The sequence below is a fragment of the Ambystoma mexicanum genome, chromosome 3p (assembly GCF_040938575.1).
Source record: "Ambystoma mexicanum isolate Mex_15411 chromosome 3p, UKY_AmexF1_1, whole genome shotgun sequence".
Classification (NCBI taxonomy): Eukaryota; Metazoa; Chordata; class Amphibia; order Caudata; family Ambystomatidae; genus Ambystoma; species Ambystoma mexicanum.
Genome location: NC_090925.1, coordinates 485,418,680 through 485,445,663, shown reverse-complemented (window position 1 = coordinate 485,445,663; position 26,984 = coordinate 485,418,680). Strand labels below are relative to the sequence as shown.

At 44.9% G+C, this 26,984-nt stretch overlaps 1 long non-coding RNA gene across 2 annotated transcripts in view; it reads right to left on the bottom strand.

Annotated features, from left to right (window-relative positions):
* Positions 1-241: 241 nt before the first annotated feature.
* The window catches only part of LOC138579555 (uncharacterized), a 165,247-nt gene continuing 138,504 nt past the window's right edge, over positions 242-26,984 (bottom strand). For both annotated transcript variants that reach the window (XR_011304066.1, XR_011304065.1), the window contains exons 2-3: positions 3,282-3,560; positions 242-549 (exon numbers count right to left, since the gene is read on the bottom strand). This is a non-coding gene — a long non-coding RNA (uncharacterized lncRNA). The remainder of the gene's footprint in view (positions 550-3,281; positions 3,561-26,984) is intronic.

The window sequence follows — 26,984 nt, the reverse complement described above, 5'->3', positions numbered from 1 at the left end:
TTGGTTGACTCAGTTTGGTCAGGTAGACTAAATAAATACATTTACACAATGTGTATTTGTGTGGGGCATTGTGTAGGTAGACCCCCATCAAAATAGGGCAATCATGGATCGCACAAAGAGAGTTGACCAAACTTACCACCATAAAAAATGACAACGATTTAGCCATGTTAAAGCATTGCATATCTATGTTCTTATGCTCATACACAAGCCTGGTAGATGTATCACATCATACAATGTTAAATTGGTTAAATTAAAATATTTAATGTTATATTCATGACAATGTTACACACATTCCCATTCCAGGTTTTGGTTACTATGTAGTAGATAGTTCTTCCTTTGATGTACATTTAAACCCGTACTTCGATTTCATCTTCTTCTTCATCTTCTTCTATGTCCTCATTTTCATTGTTATCTCCCTCATCTTCTTCATGGTCAAAAAGTAATACACAGAGGATGATAAAGAAGATGGGGAGAAAGAGAAAAACATTCTCGGTGAAGGAAGAAGGGGCAATATGTCTGACACCCGGACCTGAAATGTTGGCACTGAACCTATGCAAGATAAAAGTAAGAGATTAATTGAGCATCTTATCAATTAAATATTCATGAAGCATTCATAATATAATGCACATGCACAACACTCAGCTGCACAGATCGCAGTTCAAGGGTTTGCAATATCGGTTCTGATAATGTGTTGGAATCAAAGCATATCCAGAGACAGTCAAAATAGGGTAAGTCAACGCTGCAAGAAACCCAATAGAGTGGATGTGGGAGTGGGAGGTAGTTCATCTTTGTGTAGTGCAGAGGTCTACAACATGTGGCTCTCCAGATGCTTAGGAGTAGGACTCCCTTGATCCCTCTTCATTGGATAATGATAGAGCTGATGGAAGTTGTAGACTGAAACATCTGGAGAGACATAATTTGCAGGTCAGTTGTGCAGTAGAAGAATGTTGGCCAGATGGATGACTGGTTGTGATTGGAAGGGACGGGTTGCAGTTATTGATTCCGTGATTTGTGGGACACAGGCCTTAAGGGCATCTCTTAGTCAATGGCACAGTAAAATAAGAGATGGAAGCAGAAACAAGAGCATAACAAACGGGCAGTTAGATCATGTGAAGCTGATGAAGAGACTCCAATGTATGGTTGTACGTTGTTTCATCAAGGTGAATTACTTTGTGGTATTCACATTGATGCATTAACTTCAATTGTTTCCATGTGTTTTATAATGGGGTTCTCATATAAGTACCCACCCACCCCATAACCTTTCCACCCCACCCTTATACCACTTACTCCCAAATATGCATATATATATGTATATATATATCACTTACCCACAAAGTAAATAACATCAAAGTGAATTGCCACAAACTAATTAACTTAGATGAAGGAACTTTACACACTGTGTACTGGCTAATTCGGAAGGATGTGTATGATGGGAATGTAAGGTGATTATCTTGAAGGCCACTATGAGGAATGTGTCAATATACTTCTGAATAGATAGGTCACAGCATTGGACAGACTTAAATCTTTTTAGGTTGATAAAATGTATAAATCAATGAACACCCAGTCTCCTAGACAGACTGTAGAATCTGTGCAGAGAGTAAGTAATTCCGATAAAAGGACTCAATACTCTGGGCCTCATTGAGAGTTTGATGGGATTGCTGCCCCTTTATCTGCCCACCAAATTTAGAGTTCCAGTGTGGAAATTCGTGCCCAACAACAGGTTTTGTGTGGAGGAAAATCTGTCCACACAAAACTATTACTGCACACAATAATTACCGAATGATTCTCTCTGGCACTGAAATCCCTCCACTGGCTCCCTGTGGCTGCAAGATTCAAGTCCCACAGCATAGTCCACCAGGCTTTCTGGGGCCAGCGCCCCTACTATCTATACCACTCTCTTCGTAAATACTCTCCATCCAGAGCCCTCCGTTCGGCCTCCTCCAACTCTCTATGGGTGAGCCGTTTTTCCAAATAGAGATTTTGGGTAGATCATTATCCTCTGCAGGTGCCTCCTTCTGGAACAGCCTACCTGCCTCTCTCCGTCTTGAGCTGGACCTCCTCAAGTTCTGTAAACTCCTCAAGACATTCCTCTTCTCTTGCTCTCTCTTTCTAACCTCCTTTCTCTTCTCTCCTGCTTCCCTCCTAAGTTCTCATCCCCAACCTGTTCAGTCAGCTGACTGGTCGCCTGGTGCACCTCCAGAGCCTCATAGGTCACAGGCTCCCCTACAAGTCTTGCACTTGTCTCTGGGCCTCCGCCCTCCGCCTTGCATTACTGCTCTCAGAATACGTTCTATGAGGGTGGCACACAACCCTCAGGGCACACACTCTGCACTTAACCCTGGACCCTGCTGGACTGGGCATACTTGTCCCCCTCCCTGCCTCACACTTCTGTCTGTGCATTTGCACAACCTAAAATGTACTAGGCTTAACATGTTTGTTATATCCACCTCTATCCCCCCTCCCTAGCTGGCTGTGCCTGCATGCATAGGCTCATGAATGACCGACCTTTTTGTTTCGTATGTTTCCTTTCCTCCCCACTTCTCGCCAACTCTTTGTCGCACACTTATACTAGTAGAAATGCCCTGGCCTATTATGCTAGTTATTGCTGTTAGAACATTCAGAATCCTCAAGGCCTAAGAATGACGACGATATCCCCTTGTTGCTTTCCTGCCTTGAAGCACTTTGGAGCACTTCACTTGTGTATAAGCTGGTTACAAATAAACAATTACAATTACAAAGATTGATCGCCATGGAGTCCAATGGGACTCCAAAATGGGGAATAACTGAAGGCTCCTTAGCACACTAAACCATGCAGACTTTCCGGTACTACATGCTTACCACATGTGGTAATGGTAATTCTGTTTGTTAATATTGGCAGAGGTAATACCGGCAAACCGTTAATGAGGCCCTTGGTTTTTACATGCTAAGTGTAAAGTAGAGGAATTAGACACTATTGGAAGCAACATGAAATATGATTAAAAAAAAGAAAGTGTTGTTTTCCCCCGGGAAAGTGGGGATATGTCTAATGGTGAAGAGTTGAGTATATGCGCCAGAGGAGATATTTATAAGTGATATTTCTGAATATTCGTCTTCATGTATTAATGTCATCCAGAGAGGAATAGTCAAGAGAGAGTGCTTAATGTGCATGATTAATGAGTTTATGCCATAGGGAATTTGTGGTCTTGCTTCTTTTGACTATGATGCAGATACCTTCCTAAAGTTTGTTGGGTGGAGCATCCATGGTAGCCTAAGTAGTACATGTGGTTTGCAAATTTGTTCACCTCTTAATATGCACAAGGACCTTTGCGTTTGTGTAGTTCACATCCACAGATCTGTACATCCTTCCAGTTCTGAAAACCTCTTTACTTGCTAGAGCTGAGGAGTAGTGTACAAGCTTCACATTGCAATTAGATCCTGAGTAGGACAGCAGGCGGCCTGGCATGAAGGCTACTCATTGCCAAAGCACAGGCTACATTGACTCTGATTTTCCAAAGGATGTCAATCAAGAAACTGCTGACACTGAGAATTCCTGCTTGTTGCTTGTAGAAGGGAAGCACCAGCTGAAAGTTAATAAAACACTAGATCAGTTGTGTAGGGAGAAGAAGCATGCTTCATTAACATTAAAAGAAATTAGAAGTATATCTGCTGCATGAAGAGCATAAGCAGTATCAGGTGTTTGAAGATAAATGTGAAATCCTGAAAATGTCCTGTTGAGTGCAAGTTACTAAAAATGCAAATTTACAGAGCACTTGTCATGCACTAAAAACGTATATAGGTCGATGCATATGTGTAAGGCTATTTATTATGCAAGTTCTTAGTTCAGTGATCAAACAAACAACTAAAATATGGAGGCCCACATAACAGAATGGGAGGTAAGATAGCCTTCAGGGCAAACAAAAGTTGCAACTGAGTGGTATTTACTTCCCATTACAGATTGGGCAATAAAGTGGAGTGCTACAACAACCTGCTTGGATTATCTGCCAAAGTTTGCCCACCACTCTGCTCCAAGCAAAAATGAAACTTCTAAGCGGTACTTAATATACATAAGTATCTCAACTATATGGTAAATTGTGCCACCCCAGAGAAGAATACTGCACTGCTTGCAATTCGTCCCCCCCCTCGCCACTGAGGTCAAACTACTAGAAGTGATGGTAGATTCATGGCTCCCAACATACTAATACTGCAGCTATATTGACACGAATTCCAACCACTGGTGCAAGTGGGACAGGCCTGGTGGCGCTTAGTGCATTGGGGTGAAAGGGCGCCACCGACTCTACTTAAAATTCACAAAGCAAACTGTTGAGGGGCAGGCATTGCGAAGGCATACAACTCGCCATGTGGTGGTGGTAGTGAGCTGGGGCAAGGGCAGGTAAGCATAATACATTGTGTGTATGTTTGTATGTGTTTATCCATGCACCAGAGGGGTGGTGAGTATAAGTGCTGCAATTCGTACTGTAGGGTAAATGAGGGAATAGGCACACCACTATATGTGTGCGGGCAGGGTGGAAGGAGAGGGATGTGAGGGATGCTTTTTCTGCAGCGGGAACCTAGTCTAATGGTGCAGCCAGTATGGATGTGTTCACTTCCAGTAGCATGGCATATCTTACTGGCATTATGGCAAAGCCAATGCGGGCGTTCTGGCCTATTTTGGTATTTTCATTCTGTGGCTTTGCATTTCTTACTGGCAAAGTCAACATGATAGGTATTCTTATGTGGGTGCTTTGAAACAATATTCAGTTGCCTAACAAATCGTCAATAAAACAAAGGAAATGAAATATACTATTGTTTCTTTCCTGTGCCATTGCATGTTTTACTGGCATTTGGCAAAAAGTCAACAGGATGATTGTACTTATGTGGGGATTCTGGTCTGCAATGTTTTTTTCCTTCTGTGACATAGTGTGTTTTACTGTCATTATGGCAAAATCAACATGATGAGCGTTTTAAAGCAGGTATTTGACCTACGTTGATGCAGCAAGTATGGACATGTTTTCTTACAGTGGTGTGCTTTTTAAAATTAGTATTATGGGAAAAGCCAACATGATGAGTACATTTACATGGCTATACTGGTAGACAGTATGGACATGATTTCCGTCAGTGGCATCAACATTTCTACTGGCCTTATGGGTGGCAAATCCAACAAGAGTATGTTCTTATGTGGTGATACTGGCATATTTTGGCAGAACCAGAATGGACATGGTTTCTTGGAAAATAAATATCAGTGTGTTCTAGTGTGAGAATACTGGTATATATTTTTGAAGCCAGCATGGCCATGTGTGGGCACAGCCAGCATGAACATAATTTCTGCACTGGCTGAAAACTGCCATATATTGTGGGCAAAGGCATCATGAACATTCATTGTAGAATGCTCCTGTGCGCTATTGTTCAGTTTGCATCAGTCAGATTTTTTTCATGTGTTATCTGTAGTCATGTTTTCACAGAAAGTGTGCTACAAAATGTACCATTTTCACCCTTTACTTGAAATGTTTGTTCAAGGAGTGAATGCCCAGAAGACACCTCAGTTGGTTTGGGTCCCCTCGCTGTGGTCAGTCATACCTGCATGGTAAAAAGCCAACATAACGAGTATTCTTATGTAGGAATTCTGGCCTACATTTGTGTTTTTTTGGTGGCAAGGCATGTTTTACTGTTATTATCGCCAAGCTAATATGATGAGTGTTTTTATGTGGGTATTCTGGCCTACATTTGTGTTTCATTCTGTGGCATGGCATGTTTTACCACCATTATGGAAAAGCCAACCTGGGTGTTCTTATGTGGGCAATCTGGCCTATGTTGGCCAGCATGAATGGCCGTATTTTCTTACAGTGGCATGACATGACTTTTGTATTGGCATTAAGGTAACTCCAAAAGGATGAGTATACTTACATGGCCATAATGGCCTAAATTGGTGCAGACAATATGGGCATAATTTGTTTCAGTGGCATGAGTATTTATACTGGTATTAATGGCAATGCCAATAGGAGAAGGGTCTTCAGTATGAATGTTGGCATATATTGGCAGAACCAGAATGGACATGTTTTCTTTCATGGGCAAAAAAAAAACATAAGTAGGTTCTTATGGGGGAATGCTGGCATATCATTGTGAAGCCGGCATGGACATGTGTGGACACAGCCAGCATGAACATCGTTTTTACACTTGCAAAATACTGGCATGGATTGTGGTAAAACACACCCTGAACATGCATTGTAAAATGCTCCTGTGCATTATTGGTCATTTGGCATCTGTTGAATTTTGTTCATGTGTTAACCTACAAAACCAAACATAAGCTTTAGATGTTTAATACCCCAGAAAAACTCCTTGTTTGATGTGGGCTCCATCACTACACTTTCCCTGCATAGTCATAGGAAATGTTTACAGCCATCCAATTAAAATTTCACCAGCCACTGCCATACAGAACACCCGAAATTGCCTTGCCAATGAGAGCATGAGGTTGGCATCTCCTAGAAGAAGGATATCTCAGAGTTGCAAGTTGTACTCGGTTGGGGACAGGAGTGGGTTCCTCACTCGCCAGGCATTCTGGTACAGCAACTGCCCGTATTCAACAGCTAGTGCCCAAAATGGTATTTGAATCCTATCCAATTCAAAAGACGTTAACTCCGTGTCCCCCACAGCTGTGGATACTTTACTTAACTTTAAGCTTTTAACTGGACACATTGTAACATTAGACACAATTGATTTAGCAATAATGAAGTAGGGCTCAGAATCAACCTCAAATTACTATTCTAGTGTCAAGAAAAAATCTCACATTCACTTTCAAGATATGAACAACTTTCCAGATATGTTCTCAACATCAAGACTTCCAACTGAGTTGGGTAAACCTGGCTCAGTCAGGCATAACTCTATCAAGATTTTGATATAAGCCTCCTTCTATGTCCACAAAACATCAATACAATGAGCAGTGAAAAAGCCGAAGATGCTTATTGGCCCTAGGGGGTATAGACCACATAAGAAGCTTTAATCTTTGGCCTGTTTCCTGCTGTCCTGAACATGAGTCAGGTACTCAGGTTGTGTATTAGGGTTTATAGTAGTATGGGGGCATTTTGAATGTAATTATTTCTTTTCAGCCTAAGTTGCAAATGAGGATGAACATTGCAATAAAGCTTGTGAGGGCTACACAATTTTAGGTACATTGTTTCACAACATAGCAAGAGATCTCACACAATGCACAGTAAATTGTTGAAGATAGTTTTGCAGTGTGGAAAACTTTCGTGAAGTAGTAGACATATCGTAAAATTGATGGGACATGAAAGTCCTATGAAGTTGACACGGGTCTAGAAGGATTGGGGTTGAAAGACCGAATTATAAATGTTCAAAATGATCTTTTTTTTTTCTCCCCTGAACATTACTGACTTGTCCCACATCTCCACCCACACCCCTACCCACAACTCCACTCCACCCCCCTACTTACCTTGCATTCTGACTCGCTGTGTCCCTGTGATGCCTGTTCCCTTTCACTTTTGTGATCGGAAACCGGCGCTGCAAGGGTCCTTTCCTTGTTTTTTCGGAACAGCTGCAGGGGTGTCGCCTTCAACCCCCACTCACAATATAGTGAGCAAGGGTGTTGGGGACACCCCCACAACCCCCAGCATGGAATGTGTGATCTGGTCGAACTTTTTAGCCGCTCAGATTTTTTGAACGGCCGAAATTCGCCCAAATCACGAATTTGGTATTTTATTTTCGAACATTTTGGATGAAACCATCTAGGGATTGGGGCTGAAAGACTGAATTTGAAATGTTCGAGAGAGAAAAGAGCGAAAATTATTTTTTCAAAATAATCTTCAATCTTTTCTCCCCTGAACAATACTAACTTGGCCCACACTCCTACCCATACCCACAGACCCCTACTTACCTTGCATTCCGACCCGCTATGTCCCTGCGACGCCTCTTCCCTTCTAGAACAGCCATATGTGATCGTAGGCACAGATGCGATATATGATTTATCCACAAGTGATATACATTAGTTTAAATGTGAGCAATGGTCTATGTTTTACAGAATATTTTGTTTTGGTATTACAACTTCTCTGAAATATGGACATTGGGCACGAAAATATGCATTTCTGACAGAAGAAAGCTTGCTGTTTACAAGACAAACCTCAGATTTGCAGGTGAAAATGCACATTATTCTGCCACAATACATTTTTAAAGAAGGAAGGAAAATCGTATCAATGTTGTTGCTTGGTTTTCCTAACAGTAGTTTTCCAAGAAGGAAATTTCAATTGAGAAATATTACAAAATAGCTTCTAACGTGATTGGTAGGTACACTTAGGGCCTCATTACGAGGATGGAGGTAATGAAAATAGGAAGGCAGAATGGTATTACCGGCATCGTTAACAGGTCCGGGCCATTATGACCCGACAACCCGCCAATACCGCCACCGCCCGTACCGTGCCCCTTAATACTGGCTTGCGCGTGTACACACGCCCCTTCGCGGAGTAAATACCGGGATGCCGGTAATAGGTGGACATCACAACTCACGCGGGCATGCAATTACCGGCATCCCGAAGGCGGTAATTAGGGCCTGCACGATGGCGCCCATACAGGCATCGTGGACCACCCGTAAAGAGCAACCTGCAGTCAAGGCAACTGCCACAGGTGCACACAATCACCACAGGTGGAGTCAATGGAGCCTGTCCAGTATAAAAGTAGTACACCCACACACCACACCCTTTCCCACACCAAAATGATACCACTAGCTGTTGCAATCATGGGGCTGGAGGACATGCCTATACTGCTAAAACTACAGCAACGACACCAACTACAACAACAACCACAGCCACAGCCACAGGCAGCACAGAGGAGACGCAGGAGGAAAAGGAGGGTGAGACAGGCCCAGCAATTACCACCAGTGCAGCCAGTAGTACCTTGTAGGCAGCCACCAATCCCTCGCATCAGACCCAGTCCATTCAATCTAACCCTTGAGCAGATCCACACCCTGTACCGGTTGGACCAGGACACCATCACCACCATTGTCGGCATGATACATGACAACATCGCCAGCCTCATTGAAATACGCACTGCCATCCCCCCACTACTAAAGGTGGTGTCTGTGCTCCACTTCCTGGCCACAGGCACCTACCAGCACACAGTGGGCCAGCTGCATGGCATATCACAACCACTCTTTTCACGCATGCTGACCCAAGTGCTGGATGTCCTCCTGAAGCACGCTAGCACCCACATATCCCTACCACGGACTGCCCAGGAGATTGCCGACACCAAAGTAAGCTTCCATGCACTGGCAGGCATGCCCAATTGCGTTGGTGCCCTCGACTGCACCCATGTAGAATTGGTAGTCCCCCTTGCCATAGAGGCGGTGTACCACAATTGCAAGCAATGCCACTCCATCATTGTGCAGATGGTATGTGACTCCAGCAAGATCATCACACATTGTTGCACCAGATATCCCGGATCTACACATGATGCCATGGTGCTGCGTAACTCCATGCTACCCCATCAAATGGAGCGACATGCTGGACGACGTGGCTGCTTGGTGAGTTATCTGACTGGCCCATGGCAGTGCATCGGGGTTATGAGGTTGGGAGATGCATACTCCACCAGGGTGGGAATGTACGGTGAGTGGAGAATGCACGCAGAGCTAAACACTCCTGATCTGAACCTCCCAACCCGAACATGACACATCACTGCCAAACATTGGAACAATGCTGTATATCAATGACAACATGTAAGAGGCAGAACCTGGCCACCATCGGTATGTCAAGCAATGCATGACCAAACATGATTGCAACTGTGCTAATGTGGCTAGTGTGATTATGCAAAGAGTACATACACAGCAATCATGGGAGGCAAGACATCGTCCTGCATCCACAGTACATCCGCATCAGCATGCAAGTAATCACCCTGCATCATCTGTACAACGCCATCCAGACTAGCACACCATATTGCAGTATACAATGCATCTAAATAATCTTTGTGCATACACACTGGGACATGTGCATGTCAACAGCAAATTGCTGCGGCCATGGCTATGAATCCTCAAGGTGGCAGCTCATAGTGACTCACAGAGACCTTGTTGTATTCCCATGCAGGTGATGGAGGATATCCCTTGAAGCCGTGGATACTTACCCCTGTGCGGACCCGCGGAACAGCCATGAAGCGGAGTACAATCGGGTTCATACCCGTACCCGTGTCGTGATTGAGCAGACCTTTGGCCTGTTGAAGGCGCGGTTCCGCTGCCTAAGCAGGTCTGGTGGAGCACTCCTTTTTAGGTAATAATACAGGGCCCCTGGCTAGGTCCTGATATGCCCAAGAGGGTGAACGTATATTCAAACAAAACATCCGGATGGGAGACCCACACTTTTGAGATTCAGGATAATTTTAGTTTAATCTCTGAATTTTGGTGATGATACATATAATATATCAATTGTTAGCATAATAACAGACAGACAGTTGTACATTTGATATGTAGGTGTACCACTAGGTACCACCCTCAAGAGTGTGGAGGGTGCAAGCCTTCTGATGGTGCAAGATCGCTTGGATACACAGTTAACAAGGGTTTACAACACAAGAGTGAATGCAGCCCAGGCCCTCAGTTGGTCCATGGGTATTGTCATAGGGAAATAAAACACAACAACAGGTGTGTACAAGTATGCAAGGGGTGGATTTGTGTCATAGATCAAAACTGTCCGTCTGTTATTATGCTAACAATTGATATATTATATGTATCATCACCAAAATTCAGAGATTAAACTAAAATTATCCTGAATCTCAAAAGTGTGGGTCGCACTCCTTTATAGGCCCGAGAAGGTGGCAAAGATCACCATGGCCTGTGTCATGCTGCACAAAATGTGCGTCCGGAGAAATGTAAATGAACCACTGCCACCTGACATTGACATGCATGCACCGGGTGTGGATGATGAGGATGTAGACGGAGGAGAAGAAGCACCCCTGCCAGTATGTGGTGCACAAGATGGCCGTGCTGTATGCCAATCACTGATTGACAAATACTTCTGAACCACAGGGACGTTGATGGATATGTGTTAGTGTCATGGTGCGTGCTCCAAAACCCCTGCAACTGTTGGGCCCACCCCAGTCCCTGTCACCCAGAAGGACTTGTCAGGCCCCCCAGAGAAAAATACTGCACTGCTTGCAATTCGTCCCCCCCCTCGCCACTGAGGTCAAACTACTAGAAGTGAAGGTAGATTCATGGCTCCCAACATACTAATACTGCAGCTATATTGACACGAATTCCAACCACTGGTGCAAGTGGGACAGGCCTGGTGGCGCTTAGTGCATTGGGGTGAAAGGGCGCCACCGACTCTACTTAAAATTCACAAAGCAAACTGTTGAGTGGCAGGCATTGCGAAGGCATACAACTCGCCATGTGGTGGTGGTAGTGAGCTGGGGCAAGGGCAGGTAAGCATAATACATTGTGTGTATGTTTGTATGTGTTTATCCATGCACCAGAGGGGTGGTGAGTATAAGTGCTTCAATTCGTACTGTAGGGTAAATGAGGGAATAGGCACACCACTATATGTGTGCAGGCAGGGTGGAAGGAGAGGGATGTGAGGGATGCTTTTTCTGCAGCGGGAACCTAGTCTAATGGTGCAGCCAGTATGGATGTGTTCACTTCCAGTAGCATGGCATATCTTACTGGCATTATGGCAAAGCCAATGCGGGCGTTCTGGCCTATTTTGGTATTTTCATTCTGTGGCTTTGCATTTCTTACTGGCAAAGTCAACATGATAGGTATTCTTATGTGGATGCTTTGAAACAATATTCAGTTGCCTAACAAATCGTCAATAAAACAAAGGAAATTAAATATACTATTGTTTCTTTCCTGTGCCATTGCATGTTTTACTGGCATTTGGCAAAAAGTCAACAGGATGATTGTACTTATGTGGGGATTCTGGTCTGCAATGTTTTTTTCCTTCTGTGACATAGTGTGTTTTACTGTCATTATGGCAAAATCAACATGATGAGCGTTTTAAAGCAGGTATTTGACCTACGTTGATGCAGCAAGTATGGACATGTTTTCTTACAGTGGTGTGCTTTTTAAAATTAGTATTATGGGAAAAGCCAACATGATGAGTACATTTACATGGCTATACTGGTAGACAGTATGGACATGATTTCCGTCAGTGGCATCAACATTTCTACTGGCCTTATGGGTGGCAAATCCAACAAGAGTATGTTCTTATGTGGTGATACTGGCATATTTTGGCAGAACCAGAATGGACATGGTTTCTTGGAAAATAAATATTAGTGTGTTCTAGTGTGAGAATACTGGTATATATTTTTGAAGCCAGCATGGCCATGTGTGGGCACAGCCAGCATGAACATAATTTCTGCACTGGCTGAAAACTGCCATATATTGTGGGCAAAGGCATCATGAACATTCATTGTAGAATGCTCCTGTGCGCTATTGTTCAGTTTGCATCAGTCAGATTTTTTTCATGTGTTATCTGTAGTCATGTTTTCACAGAAAGTGTGCTACAAAATGTACCATTTTCACCCTTTACTTGAAATGTTTGTTCAAGGAGTGAATGCCCAGAAGACACCTCAGTTGGTTTGGGTCCCCTCGCTGTGGTCAGTCATACCTGCATGGTAAAAAGCCAACATAACGAGTATTCTTATGTGGGAATTCTGGCCTACATTTGTGTTTTTTTGGTGGCAAGGCATGTTTTACTGTTATTATCGCCAAGCTAATATGAAGAGTGTTTTTATGTGGGTATTCTGGCCTACATTTGTGTTTCATTCTGTGGCATGGCATGTTTTACCACCATTATGGAAAAGCCAACCTGGGTGTTCTTATGTGGGCAATCTGGCCTATGTTGGCCAGCATGAATGGCCGTATTTTCTTACAGTGGCATGACATGACTTTTGTATTGGCATTAAGGTAACTCCAAAAGGATGAGTATACTTACATGGCCATAATGGCCTAAATTGGTGCAGACAATATGGGCATAATTTGTTTCAGTGGCATGAGTATTTATACTGGTATTAATGGCAATGCCAATAGGAGAAGGGTCTTCAGTATGAATGTTGGCATATATTGGCAGAACCAGAATGGACATGTTTTCTTTCATGGGCAAAAACAAAACATAAGTAGGTTCTTATGGGGGAATGCTGGCATATCATTGTGAAGCCGGCATGGACATGTGTGGACACAGCCAGCATGAACATCGTTTTTACACTTGCAAAATACTGGCATGGATTGTGGTAAAACACACCCTGAACATGCATTGTAAAATGCTCCTGTGCATTATTGGTCATTTGGCATCTGTTGAATTTTGTTCATGTGTTAACCTACAAAACCAAACATAAGCTTTATTTGTTTAATACCCCAGAAAAACTCCTTGTTTGATGTGGGCTCCATCACTACACTTTCCCTGCATAGTCATAGGAAATGTTTACAGCCATCCAATTAAAATTTCACCAGCCACTGCCATACAGAACACCCGAAATTGCCTTGCCAATGAGAGCATGAGGTTGGCATCTCCTAGAAGAAGGATATCTCAGAGTTGCAAGTTGTACTCGGTTGGGGACAGGAGTGGGTTCCTCACTCGCCAGGCATTCTGGTACAGCAACTGCCCGTATTCAACAGCTAGTGCCCAAAATGGTATTTGAATCCTATCCAATTCAAAAGACGTTAACTCCGTGTCCCCCACAGCTGTGGACACTTTACTTAACTTTAAGCTTTTAACTGGACACATTGTAACATTAGACACAATTGATTTAGCAATAATGAAGTAGGGCTCAGAATCAACCTCAAACTACTATTCTAGTGTCAAGAAAAAATCTCACATTCACTTTCAAGATATGAACAACTTTCCGGATATGTTCTCAACATCAAGACTTCCAACTGAGTTGGGTAAACCTGGCTCAGTCAGGCATAACTCTATCAAGATTTTCATATAAGCCTCCTTCTATGTCCACAAAACATCAATACAATGAGCAGTGAAAAAGCCGAAGATGCTTATTGGCCCTAGGGGGTATAGACCACATAAGAAGCTTTAATCTTTGGCCTGTTTCCTGCTGTCCTGAACATGAGTCAGGTACTCAGGTTGTGTATTAGGGGTTATAGTAGTATGGGGGCATTTTGAATGTAATTATTTCTTTTCAGCCTAAGTTGCAAATGAGGATGAACATTGCAATAAAGCTTGTGAGGGCTACACAATTTTAGGTACATTGTTTCACAACATAGCAAGAGATCTCACACAATGCACAGTAAATTGTTGAAGATAGTTTTGCAGTGTGGAAAACTTTCGTGAAGTAGTAGACATATCGTAAAATTGATGGGACATGAAAGTCCTATGAAGTTGACACGGGTCTAGAAGGATTGGGGTTTGAAAGACCGAATTATAAATGTTCAAAATGATCTTTTTTTTTTCTCCCCTGAACATTACTGACTTGTCCCACATCTCCACCCACACCCCTACCCACAACTCCACTCCACCCCCCTACTTACCTTGCATTCTGACTCGCTGTGTCCCTGTGATGCCTGTTCCCTTTCACTTTTGTGATCGGAAACCGGCGCTGCAGGGTCCTTTCCTTGTTTTTTCGGAACAGCTGCAGGGGTGTCGCCTTCAACCCCCACTCACAATATAGTGAGCAAGGGTGTTGGGGACACCCCCACAACCCCCAGCATGGAATGTGTGATCTGGTCGAACTTTTTAGCCGCTCAGATTTTTTGAACGGCCGAAAATCGGCCAAATCACGAATTTGGTATTTTATTTTCGAACATTTTGGATGAAACCATCTAGGGATTGGGGCTGAAAGACTGAATTTGAAATGTTCGAGAGAGAAAAGAGCGAAAATTATTTTTTCAAAATAATCTTCAATCTTTTCTCCCCTGAACAATACTAACTTGGCCCACACTCCTACCCATACCCACAGACCCCTACTTACCTTGCATTCCGACTCGCTATGTCCCTGCGACGCCTCTTCCCTTCTAGAACAGCCATATGTGATCGTAGGCACAGATGCGATATATGATTTATCCACAAGTGATATACATTAGTTTAAATGTGAGCAATGGTCTATGTTTTACAGAATATTTTGTTTTGGTATTACAACTTCTCTGAAATATGGACATTGGGCACGAAAATATGCATTTCTGACAGAAGAAAGCTTGCTGTTTAAAAGACAAACCTCAGATTTGCAGGTGAAAATGCACATTATTCTGCCACAATACATTTTTAAAGAAGGAAGGAAAATCGTATCAATGTTGTTGCTTGGTTTTCCTAACAGTAGTTTTCCAAGAAGGAAATTTCAATTGAGAAATATTACAAAATAGCTTCTAACGTGATTGGTAGGTACACTTAGGGCCTCATTACGAGGATGGAGGTAATGAAAATAGGAAGGCAGAATGGTATTACCGGCATCGTTAACAGGTCCGGGCCATTATGACCCGACAACCCGCCAATACCGCCACCGCCCGTACCGTGCCCCTTAATACTGGCTTGCGCGTGTACACACGCCCCTTCGCGGAGTAAATACCGGGATGCCGGTAATAGGTGGACATCACAACTCACGCGGGCATGCAATTACCGGCATCCCGAAGGCGGTAATTAGGGCCTGCACGATGGCGCCCATACAGGCATCGTGGACCACCCGTAAAGAGCAACCTGCAGTCAAGGCAACTGCCACAGGTGCACACAATCACCACAGGTGGAGTCAATGGAGCCTGTCCAGTATAAAAGTAGTACACCCACACACCACACCCTTTCCCACACCAAAATGATACCACTAGCTGTTGCAATCATGGGCTGGAGGTCATGCCTATACTGCTAAAACTACAGCAACGACACCAACTACAACAACAACCACAGCCACAGCCACAGGCAGCACAGAGGAGACGCAGGAGGAAAAGGAGGGTGAGACAGGCCCAGCAATTACCACCAGTGCAGCCAGTAGTACCTTGTAGGCAGCCACCAATCCCTCGCATCAGACCCAGTCCATTCAATCTAACCCTTGAGCAGATCCACACGCTGTACCGGTTGGACCAGGACACCATCACCACCATTGTCGGCATGATACATGACAACAACGCCAGCCTCATTGAAATACGCACTGCCATCCCCCCACTACTAAAGGTGGTGTCTGTGCTCCACTTCCTGGCCACAGGCACCTACCAGCACACAGTGGGCCAGCTGCATGGCATATCACAACCACTCTTTTCACGCATGCTGACCCAAGTGCTGGATGTCCTCCTGAAGCACGCTAGCACCCACATATCCCTACCACGGACTGCCCAGGAGATTGCCGACACCAAAGTAAGCTTCCATGCACTGGCAGGCATGCCCAATTGCGTTGGTGCCCTCGACTGCACCCATGTAGAATTGGTAGTCCCCCTTGCCATAGAGGCGGTGTACCACAATTGCAAGCAATGCCACTCCATCATTGTGCAGATGGTATGTGACTCCAGCAAGATCATCACACATTGTTGCACCAGATATCCCGGATCTACACATGATGCCATGGTGCTGCGTAACTCCATGCTACCCCATCACATGGAGCGACATGCTGGACGACGTGGCTGCTTGGTGAGTTATCTGACTGGCCCATGGCAGTGCATCGGGGTTATGAGGTTGGGAGATGCATACTCCACCAGGGTGGGAATGTACGGTGAGTGGAGAATGCACGCAGAGCTAAACACTCCTGATCTGAACCTCCCAACCCGAACATGACACATCACTGCCAAACATTGGAACAATGCTGTATATCAATGACAACATGTAAGAGGCAGAACCTGGCCACCATCGGTATGTCAAGCAATGCATGACCAAACATGATTGCAACTGTGCTAATGTGGCTAGTGTGATTATGCAAAGAGTACATACACAGCAATCATGGGAGGCAAGACATCGTCCTGCATCCACAGTACATCCGCATCAGCATGCAAGTAATCACCCTGCATCATCTGTACAACGCCATCCAGACTAGCACACCATATTGCAGTATACAATGCATCTAAATAATCTTTGTGCATACACACTGGGACATGTGCATGTCAACAGCAAATTGCTGCGGCCATGGCTATGAATCCTCAAGGTGGCAGCTCATAGTGACTCACAGAGACCTTGTTGTATTCCCATGCAGGTGATGGAGGATATCCCTTGAAGCCGTGGATACTTACCCCTGTGCGGACCCGCGGAACAGCCATGAAGCGGAGTACAATCGGGTTCATACCCGTACCCGTGTCGTGATTGAGCAGACCTTTGGCCTGTTGAAGGCGCGGTTCCGCTGCCTAAGCAGGTCTGGTGGAGCACTCCTTTTTAGGTAATAATACAGGGCCCCTGGCTAGGTCCTGATATGCCCAAGAGGGTGAACGTATATTCAAACAAAACATCCGGATGGGAGACCCACACTTTTGAGATTCAGGATAATTTTAGTTTAATCTCTGAATTTTGGTGATGATACATATAATATATCAATTGTTAGCATAATAACAGACAGACAGTTGTACATTTGATATGTAGGTGTACCACTAGGTACCACCCTCAAGAGTGTGGAGGGTGCAAGCCTTCTGATGGTGCAAGATCGCTTGGATACACAGTTAACAAGGGTTTACAACACAAGAGTGAATGCAGCCCAGGCCCTCAGTTGGTCCATGGGTATTGTCATAGGGAAATAAAACACAACAACAGGTGTGTACAAGTATGCAAGGGGTGGATTTGTGTCATAGATCAAAACTGTCCGTCTGTTATTATGCTAACAATTGATATATTATATGTATCATCACCAAAATTCAGAGATTAAACTAAAATTATCCTGAATCTCAAAAGTGTGGGTCGCACTCCTTTATAGGCCCGAGAAGGTGGCAAAGATCACCATGGCCTGTGTCATGCTGCACAAAATGTGCGTCCGGAGAAATGTAAATGAACCACTGCCACCTGACATTGACATGCATGCACCGGGTGTGGATGATGAGGATGTAGACGGAGGAGAAGAAGCACCCCTGCCAGTATGTGGTGCACAAGATGGCCGTGCTGTATGCCAATCACTGATTGACAAATACTTCTGAACCACAGGGACGTTGATGGATATGTGTTAGTGTCATGGTGCGTGCTCCAAAACCCCTGCAACTGTTGGGCCCACCCCAGTCCCTGTCACCCAGAAGGACTTGTCAGGCCCCCCAGAGAAAAATACTGCACTGCTTGCAATTCGTCCCCCCCCTCGCCACTGAGGTCAAACTACTAGAAGTGAAGGTAGATTCATGGCTCCCAACATACTAATACTGCAGCTATATTGACACGAATTCCAACCACTGGTGCAAGTGGGACAGGCCTGGTGGCGCTTAGTGCATTGGGGTGAAAGGGCGCCACCGACTCTACTTAAAATTCACAAAGCAAACTGTTGAGTGGCAGGCATTGCGAAGGCATACAACTCGCCATGTGGTGGTGGTAGTGAGCTGGGGCAAGGGCAGGTAAGCATAATACATTGTGTGTATGTTTGTATGTGTTTATCCATGAACCAGAGGGGTGGTGAGTATAAGTGCTGCAATTCGTACTGTAGGGTAAATGAGGGAATAGGCACACCACTATATGTGTGCAGGCAGGGTGGAAGGAGAGGGATGTGAGGGATGCTTTTTCTGCAGCGGGAACCTAGTCTAATGGTGCAGCCAGTATGGATGTGTTCACTTCCAGTAGCATGGCATATCTTACTGGCATTATGGCAAAGCCAATGCGGGCGTTCTGGCCTATTTTGGTATTTTCATTCTGTGGCTTTGCATTTCTTACTGGCAAAGTCAACATGATAGGTATTCTTATGTGGGTGCTTTGAAACAATATTCAGTTGCCTAACAAATCGTCAATAAAACAAAGGAAATTAAATATACTATTGTTTCTTTCCTGTGCCATTGCATGTTTTACTGGCATTTGGCAAAAAGTCAACAGGATGATTGTACTTATGTGGGGATTCTGGTCTGCAATGTTTTTTTCCTTCTGTGACATAGTGTGTTTACTGTCATTATGGCAAAATCAACATGATGAGCGTTTTAAAGCAGGTATTTGACCTACGTTGATGCAGCAAGTATGGACATGTTTTCTTACAGTGGTGTGCTTTTTAAAATTAGTATTATGGGAAAAGCCAACATGATGAGTACATTTACATGGCTATACTGGTAGACAGTATGGACATGATTTCCGTCAGTGGCATCAACATTTCTACTGGCCTTATGGGTGGCAAATCCAACAAGAGTATGTTCTTATGTGGTGATACTGGCATATTTTGGCAGAACCAGAATGGACATGGTTTCTTGGAAAATAAATATTAGTGTGTTCTAGTGTGAGAATACTGGTATATATTTTTGAAGCCAGCATGGCCATGTGTGGGCACAGCCAGCATGAACATAATTTCTGCACTGGCTGAAAACTGCCATATATTGTGGGCAAAGGCATCATGAACATTCATTGTAGAATGCTCCTGTGCGCTATTGTTCAGTTTGCATCAGTCAGATTTTTTTCATGTGTTATCTGTAGTCATGTTTTCACAGAAAGTGTGCTACAAAATGTACCATTTTCACCCTTTACTTGAAATGTTTGTTCAAGGAGTGAATGCCCAGAAGACACCTCAGTTGGTTTGGGTCCCCTCGCTGTGGTCAGTCATACCTGCATGGTAAAAAGCCAACATAACGAGTATTCTTATGTGGGAATTCTGGCCTACATTTGTGTTTTTTTGGTGGCAAGGCATGTTTTACTGTTATTATCGCCAAGCTAATATGAAGAGTGTTTTTATGTGGGTATTCTGGCCTACATTTGTGTTTCATTCTGTGGCATGGCATGTTTTACCACCATTATGGAAAAGCCAACCTGGGTGTTCTTATGTGGGCAATCTGGCCTATGTTGGCCAGCATGAATGGCCGTATTTTCTTACAGTGGCATGACATGACTTTTGTATTGGCATTAAGGTAACTCCAAAAGGATGAGTATACTTACATGGCCATAATGGCCTAAATTGGTGCAGACAATATGGGCATAATTTGTTTCAGTGGCATGAGTATTTATACTGGTATTAATGGCAATGCCAATAGGAGAAGGGTCTTCAGTATGAATGTTGGCATATATTGGCAGAACCAGAATGGACATGTTTTCTTTCATGGGCAAAAACAAAACATAAGTAGGTTCTTATGGGGGAATGCTGGCATATCATTGTGAAGCCGGCATGGACATGTGTGGACACAGCCAGCATGAACATCGTTTTTACACTTGCAAAATACTGGCATGGATTGTGGTAAAACACACCCTGAACATGCATTGTAAAATGCTCCTGTGCATTATTGGTCATTTGGCATCTGTTGAATTTTGTTCATGTGTTAACCTACAAAACCAAACATAAGCTTTATTTGTTTAATACCCCAGAAAAACTCCTTGTTTGATGTGGGCTCCATCACTACACTTTCCCTGCATAGTCATAGGAAATGTTTACAGCCATCCAATTAAAAATTCACCAGCCACTGCCATACAGAACACCCGAAATTGCCTTGCCAATGAGAGCATGAGGTTGGTATCTCCTAGAAGAAGGATATCTCAGAGTTGCAAGTTGTACTCGGTTGGGGACAGGAGTGGGTTCCTCACTCGCCAGGCATTCTGGTACAGCAACTGCCCGTATTCAACAGCTAGTGCCCAAAATGGTATTTGAATCCTATCCAATTCAAAAGACGTTAACTCCGTGTCCCCCACAGCTGTGGACACTTTACTTAACTTTAAGCTTTTAACTGGACACATTGTAACATTAGACACAATTGATTTAGCAATAATGAAGTAGGGCTCAGAATCAACCTCAAACTACTATTCTAGTGTCAAGAAAAAATCTCACATTCACTTTCAAGATATGAACAACTTTCCGGATATGTTCTCAACATCAAGACTTCCAACTGAGTTGGGTAAACCTGGCTCAGTCAGGCATAACTCTATCAAGATTTTCATATAAGCCTCCTTCTATGTCCACAAAACATCAATACAATGAGCAGTGAAAAAGCCGAAGATGCTTATTGGCCCTAGGGGGTATAGACCACATAAGAAGCTTTAATCTTTGGCCTGTTTCCTGCTGTCCTGAACATGAGTCAGGTACTCAGGTTGTGTATTAGGGGTTATAGTAGTATGGGGGCATTTTGAATGTAATTATTTCTTTTCAGCCTAAGTTGCAAATGAGGATGAACATTGCAATAAAGCTTGTGAGGGCTACACAATTTTAGGTACATTGTTTCACAACATAGCAAGAGATCTCACACAATGCACAGTAAATTGTTGAAGATAGTTTTGCAGTGTGGAAAACTTTCGTGAAGTAGTAGACATATCGTAAAATTGATGGGACATGAAAGTCCTATGAAGTTGACACGGGTCTAGAAGGATTGGGGTTTGAAAGACCGAATTATAAATGTTCAAAATGATCTTTTTTTTTTCTCCCCTGAACATTACTGACTTGTCCCACATCTCCACCCACACCCCTACCCACAACTCCACTCCACCCCCCTACTTACCTTGCATTCTGACTCGCTGTGTCCCTGTGATGCCTGTTCCCTTTCACTTTTGTGATCGGAAACCGGCGCTGCAGGGTCCTTTCCTTGTTTTTTCGGAACAGCTGCAGGGGTGTCGCCTTCAACCCCCACTCACAATATAGTGAGCAAGGGTGTTGGGGACACCCCCACAACCCCCAGCATGGAATGTGTGATCTGGTCGAACTTTTTAGCCGCTCAGATTTTTTGAACGGCCGAAAATCGGCCAAATCACGAATTTGGTATTTTATTTTCGAACATTTTGGATGAAACCATCTAGGGATTGGGGCTGAAAGACTGAATTTGAAATGTTCGAGAGAGAAAAGAGCGAAAATTATTTTTTCAAAATAATCTTCAATCTTTTCTCCCCTGAACAATACTAACTTGGCCCACACTCCTACCCATACCCACAGACCCCTACTTACCTTGCATTCCGACTCGCTATGTCCCTGCGACGCCTCTTCCCTTCTAGAACAGCCATATGTGATCGTAGGCACAGATGCGATATATGATTTATCCACAAGTGATATACATTAGTTTAAATGTGAGCAATGGTCTATGTTTTACAGAATATTTTGTTTTGGTATTACAACTTCTCTGAAATATGGACATTGGGCACGAAAATATGCATTTCTGACAGAAGAAAGCTTGCTGTTTACAAGACAAACCTCAGATTTGCAGGTGAAAATGCACATTATTCTGCCACAATACATTTTTAAAGAAGGAAGGAAAATCGTATCAATGTTGTTGCTTGGTTTTCCTAACAGTAGTTTTCCAAGAAGGAAATTTCAATTGAGAAATATTACAAAATAGCTTCTAACGTGATTGGTAGGTACACTTAGGGCCTCATTACGAGGATGGAGGTAATGAAAATAGGAAGGCAGAATGGTATTACCGGCATCGTTAACAGGTCCGGGCCATTATGACCCGACAACCCGCCAATACCGCCACCGCCCGTACCGTGCCCCTTAATACTGGCTTGCGCGTGTACACACGCCCCTTCGCGGAGTAAATACCGGGATGCTGGTAATAGGTGGACATCACAACTGACGCGGGCATGCAATTACCGGCATCCCGAAGGCGGTAATTAGGGCCTGCACGATGGCACCCATACAGGCATCGTGGACCACCCGTAAAGAGCAACCTGCAGTCAAGGCAACTGCCACAGGTGCACACAATCACCACAGGTGGAGTCAATGGAGCCTGTCCAGTATAAAAGTAGTACACCCACACACCACACCCTTTCCCACACCAAAATGATACCACTAGCTGTTGCAATCATGGGGCTGGAGGACATGCCTATACTGCTAAAACTACAGCAACGACACCAACTACAACAACTACCACAGCCACAGCCACAGGCAGCACAGAGGAGACGCAGGAGGAAAAGGAGGGTGAGACAGGCCCAGCAATTACCACCAGTGCAGCCAGTAGTACCTTGTAGGCAGCCACCAATCCCTCGCATCAGACACAGTCCATTCAATCTAACCCTTGAGCAGATCCACACCCTGTACCGGTTGGACCAGGACACCATCACCACCATTGTCGGCATGATACATGACAACATCGCCAGCCTCATTGAAATACGCACTGCCATCCCCCCACTACTAAAGGTGGTGTCTGTGCTCCACTTCCTGGCCACAGGCACCTACCAGCACACAGTGGGCCAGCTGCATGGCATATCACAACCACTCTTTTCACTCATGCTGACCCAAGTGCTGGATGCCCTCCTGAAGCACGCTAGCACCCACATATCCCTACCACGGACTGCCCAGGAGATTGCCGACACCAAAGTAAGCTTCCATGCACTGGCAGGCATGCCCAATTGCGTTGGTGCCCTCGACTGCACCCATGTAGAATTGGTAGTCCCCCTTGCCATAGAGGCGGTGTACCACAATTGCAAGCAATGCCACTCCATCATTGTGCAGATGGTATGTGACTCCAGCAAGATCATCACACATTGTTGCACCAGATATCCCGGATCTACACATGATGCCATGGTGCTGCGTAACTCCACGCTACCCCATCACATGGAGCGACATGCTGGACGACGTGGCTGCTTGGTGAGTTATCTGACTGGCCCATGGCAGTGCATCAGGGTTATGAGGTTGGGGGATGCATACTCCACCAGGGTGGGAATGTACGGTGAGTGGAGAATGCACGCAGAGCTAAACACTCCTGATCTGAACCTCCCAACCCGAACATGACACATCACTGCCAAACATTGGAACAATGCTGTATATCAATGACAACATGTAAGAGGCAGAACCTGGCCACCATGGGTATGTCAAGCAATGCATGACCAAACATGATTGCAACTGTGCTAATGTGGCTAGTGTGATTATGCAAAGAGTAGTATACACAGCAATCATGGGAGGCAAGACATCGTCCTGCATCCACAGTACATCCGCATCAGCATGCAAGTAATCACCCTGCATCATCTGTACAACGCCATCCAGACTAGCACACCATATTGCAGTATACAATGCATCTAAATAATCTTTGTGCATACACACTGGGGCATGTGCATGTCAACAGCAAATTGCTGCGGCCATGGCTATGAATCCTCAAGGTGGCAGCTCAGAGTGACTCACAGAGACCTTGTTGTATTCCCATGCAGGTGATGGAGGATATCCCTTAAAGCCGTGGATACTTACCCCTGTGTGGACCCGCGGAACAGCCATGAAGCGGAGTACAATCGGGTTCATACCCATACCCGTGTCGTGATTGAGCAGACCTTTGGCCTGTTGAAGGCGCGGTTCCGCTGCCTAAGCAGGTCTGGTGGAGCACTCCTTTTTAGGTAATAATACAGGGCCCCTGGCTAGGTCCTGATATGCCCAAGAGGGTGAACGTATATTCAAACAAAAAATCTGGATGGGAGACCCACACTTTTGAGATTCAGGATAATTTTAGTTTAATCTCTGAATTTTGGTGATGATACATATAATATATCAATTGTTAGCATAATAACAGACAGACAGTTGTACATCTCATATGTAGGTGTACCACTAGGTACCACCCTCAAGATTGTGGAGGGTGCAAGCCTTCTGATGGTGCAAGATCGCTTGGATACACAGTTAACAAGGGTTTACAACACAAGAGTGAATGCAGCCCAGGACCTCAGTTGGTCCATGGGTATTGTCATAGGGAAATAAAACACAACAACAGGTGTGTACAAGTATGCAAGGGGTGGATTTGTGTCATAGATCAAAACTGTCCGTCTGTTATTATGCTAACAATTGTTATATTATATGTATCATCACCAAAATTCAGAGATTAAACTAAAATTATCCTGAATCTCAAAAGTGTGGGTCGCTCTCCTTTATAGGCCCGAGAAGGTGGCAAAGATCACCATGGCCTGTGTCATGCTGCACAAAATGTGCGTCCGGAGAAATGTAAATGAACCACTGCCACCTGACATTGACATGCATGCACCGGGTGTGGATGATGAGGATGTAGATGGAGGAGAAGAAGCACCCCTGCCAGTATGTGGTGCACAAGATGGCCGTGCTGTATGCCAATCACTGATTGACAAATACTTCTGAACCACAGGGACGTTGATGGATATGTGTTAGTGTCATGGTGCGTGCTCCAAAACCCCTGCAACTGTTGGGCCCACCCCAGTCCCTGTCACCCAGAAGGACTTGTCAGGCCCCAAGGAAGTGCCCCAGAGCCTCATGGACTCAGTCCTGGCGCCGTTGGCACCAGGCTCTTGAAATGGGCTGAATTTATGGAACTACTTAATCTGCCTAGTGAGGCTGAGCCTTCTGTATATCCAGGGTGTGGCAGAGGGACTACTTTTCCTGAGAGACAGGGTGTGGTAAAGGGACTACTTTACCTGGAACTACTTGCAAGGCTATATTTAAGCCACACCCTGCAGGCAGAACACGCTTCGCGTTATTCTGCACTCCTGCAGCGTAACGCTCACCGTGTCTGCTCTGTCCTCAAGTTTCTACAGCCACGCCCGTCAGTGATTTCCATCCATCGGTGCCTGGAAGAAAAAAAGGGGAAGAACAAGTGTTACTACAGCGACAAAGGCCTTACCTGCAATTCTGTCCATTGGTCTCGTCTCCAGCTGGTCTTCTAACCACCGCCCCTGCTGGGAAAGGACTTCCGCGCAGGCATCCAATACTCACCCGGGATTCTGCATTCCTCCAGGTTTCTTCGGAGCGGTTCTTCCATTATTCATCTTGGGGCCGCGCCTGCAAAAAGAGAACTGAAAATAGCAGGTTAGTCGCGCACGATACAAAACGAACAATTGTTCAGCCATCCAGCGCCACTCATCCGCGCTAATACCCACCTGGAGGCAACCAGTTCAGCATCCTAGGAGAGTCAATTCTTCTTCTAGACTTCCATACAAAACCGCGTCTGCAAGAAAGACAAAACACGTTTAAACCTTGGGACAATAAAACTTTGAGCATCTATACCAAGCTGTCATTGGGATAGAGACTTACCTGATTAATCCAAGCATTCCCGAAACACAGCAACAGCCACTCTGGAACAGTGAAGTAACTGTGCCCAGAGAAAGACTGAGCCTACTGCGCCCCTGCTGAAGGTCAAGCAGGACAGAGAGCCAACCTCACCAAACTCAAAGGCTAACGCTTCCTGGGGAGATAACAGGGGAGAGGACACCATCATACCATCAAAACTACGCCAGTACAGATATCGGTCATACGACCACGTGCTACGCCCCCGTGGAGACCAGGTGAGTGTGACAGTCAGTGCTACAATGAGCACTGGGTCCATGTGGACATGCACACAGGGTATGTGGGGAGTTGGGCACTGTGCACTGTCATGAATAAAATGAATACACACAAAATGAACAATGTCCAGGCATGAAATTATTTTTTTACACAACGGGTGTATTAATGTAAACTACAAAAAGGTGCTCCCCCCCAAAACACCAAAACTCCCCATACCCCCCGTTGAACTCCCCCTTATACACCTATACACCACCGACACCATCTCCCCCACTCCCAATGTTGAACCACACTATATTCGTGCTTTCTTTGTGTCCGGGGGCAACATTTCGGACTGCCTCGCACTCTGCCTTGTCAGTCGCACAGGGCTGGAGAGTGCAGAGGATGTGGGTGTGGAGGATAGGGGTGTGGTGGATGGGGTGGATGCCGTAGTGATTGGCACGGCTGGCGCCGGTTGTTGCTGCTGCATGTGTTGCAGTATTGTGGTCAGGACCTGCGTGACAGCCCCCAGACAGCCCCCATCACCGCAGAGGTATTTATTTATTTATCTCTCCCCTTGTGTCTTTTGCCTCTGCCACATATTGTCAAACAAGTTCCAGCATGGAGTCCTGTCTTGCCTCCACCCTTGATAGCTGTGCCTCAAAGTCAGTGGGAGCAGCAGAGGTAGAGGGTGCTGCGACCGGGCATGCATTTACAGAGCTGGCCTCGGGGGTGGTGCTGAGGTCTGAACTGTGGAGTGCAGGATCTGCAATGGTGCTGGGGGGTGTGGCCTGAGTGTGGGGTGGGGGGGTAGACAGGGGGCTTGGGGTGTGTGG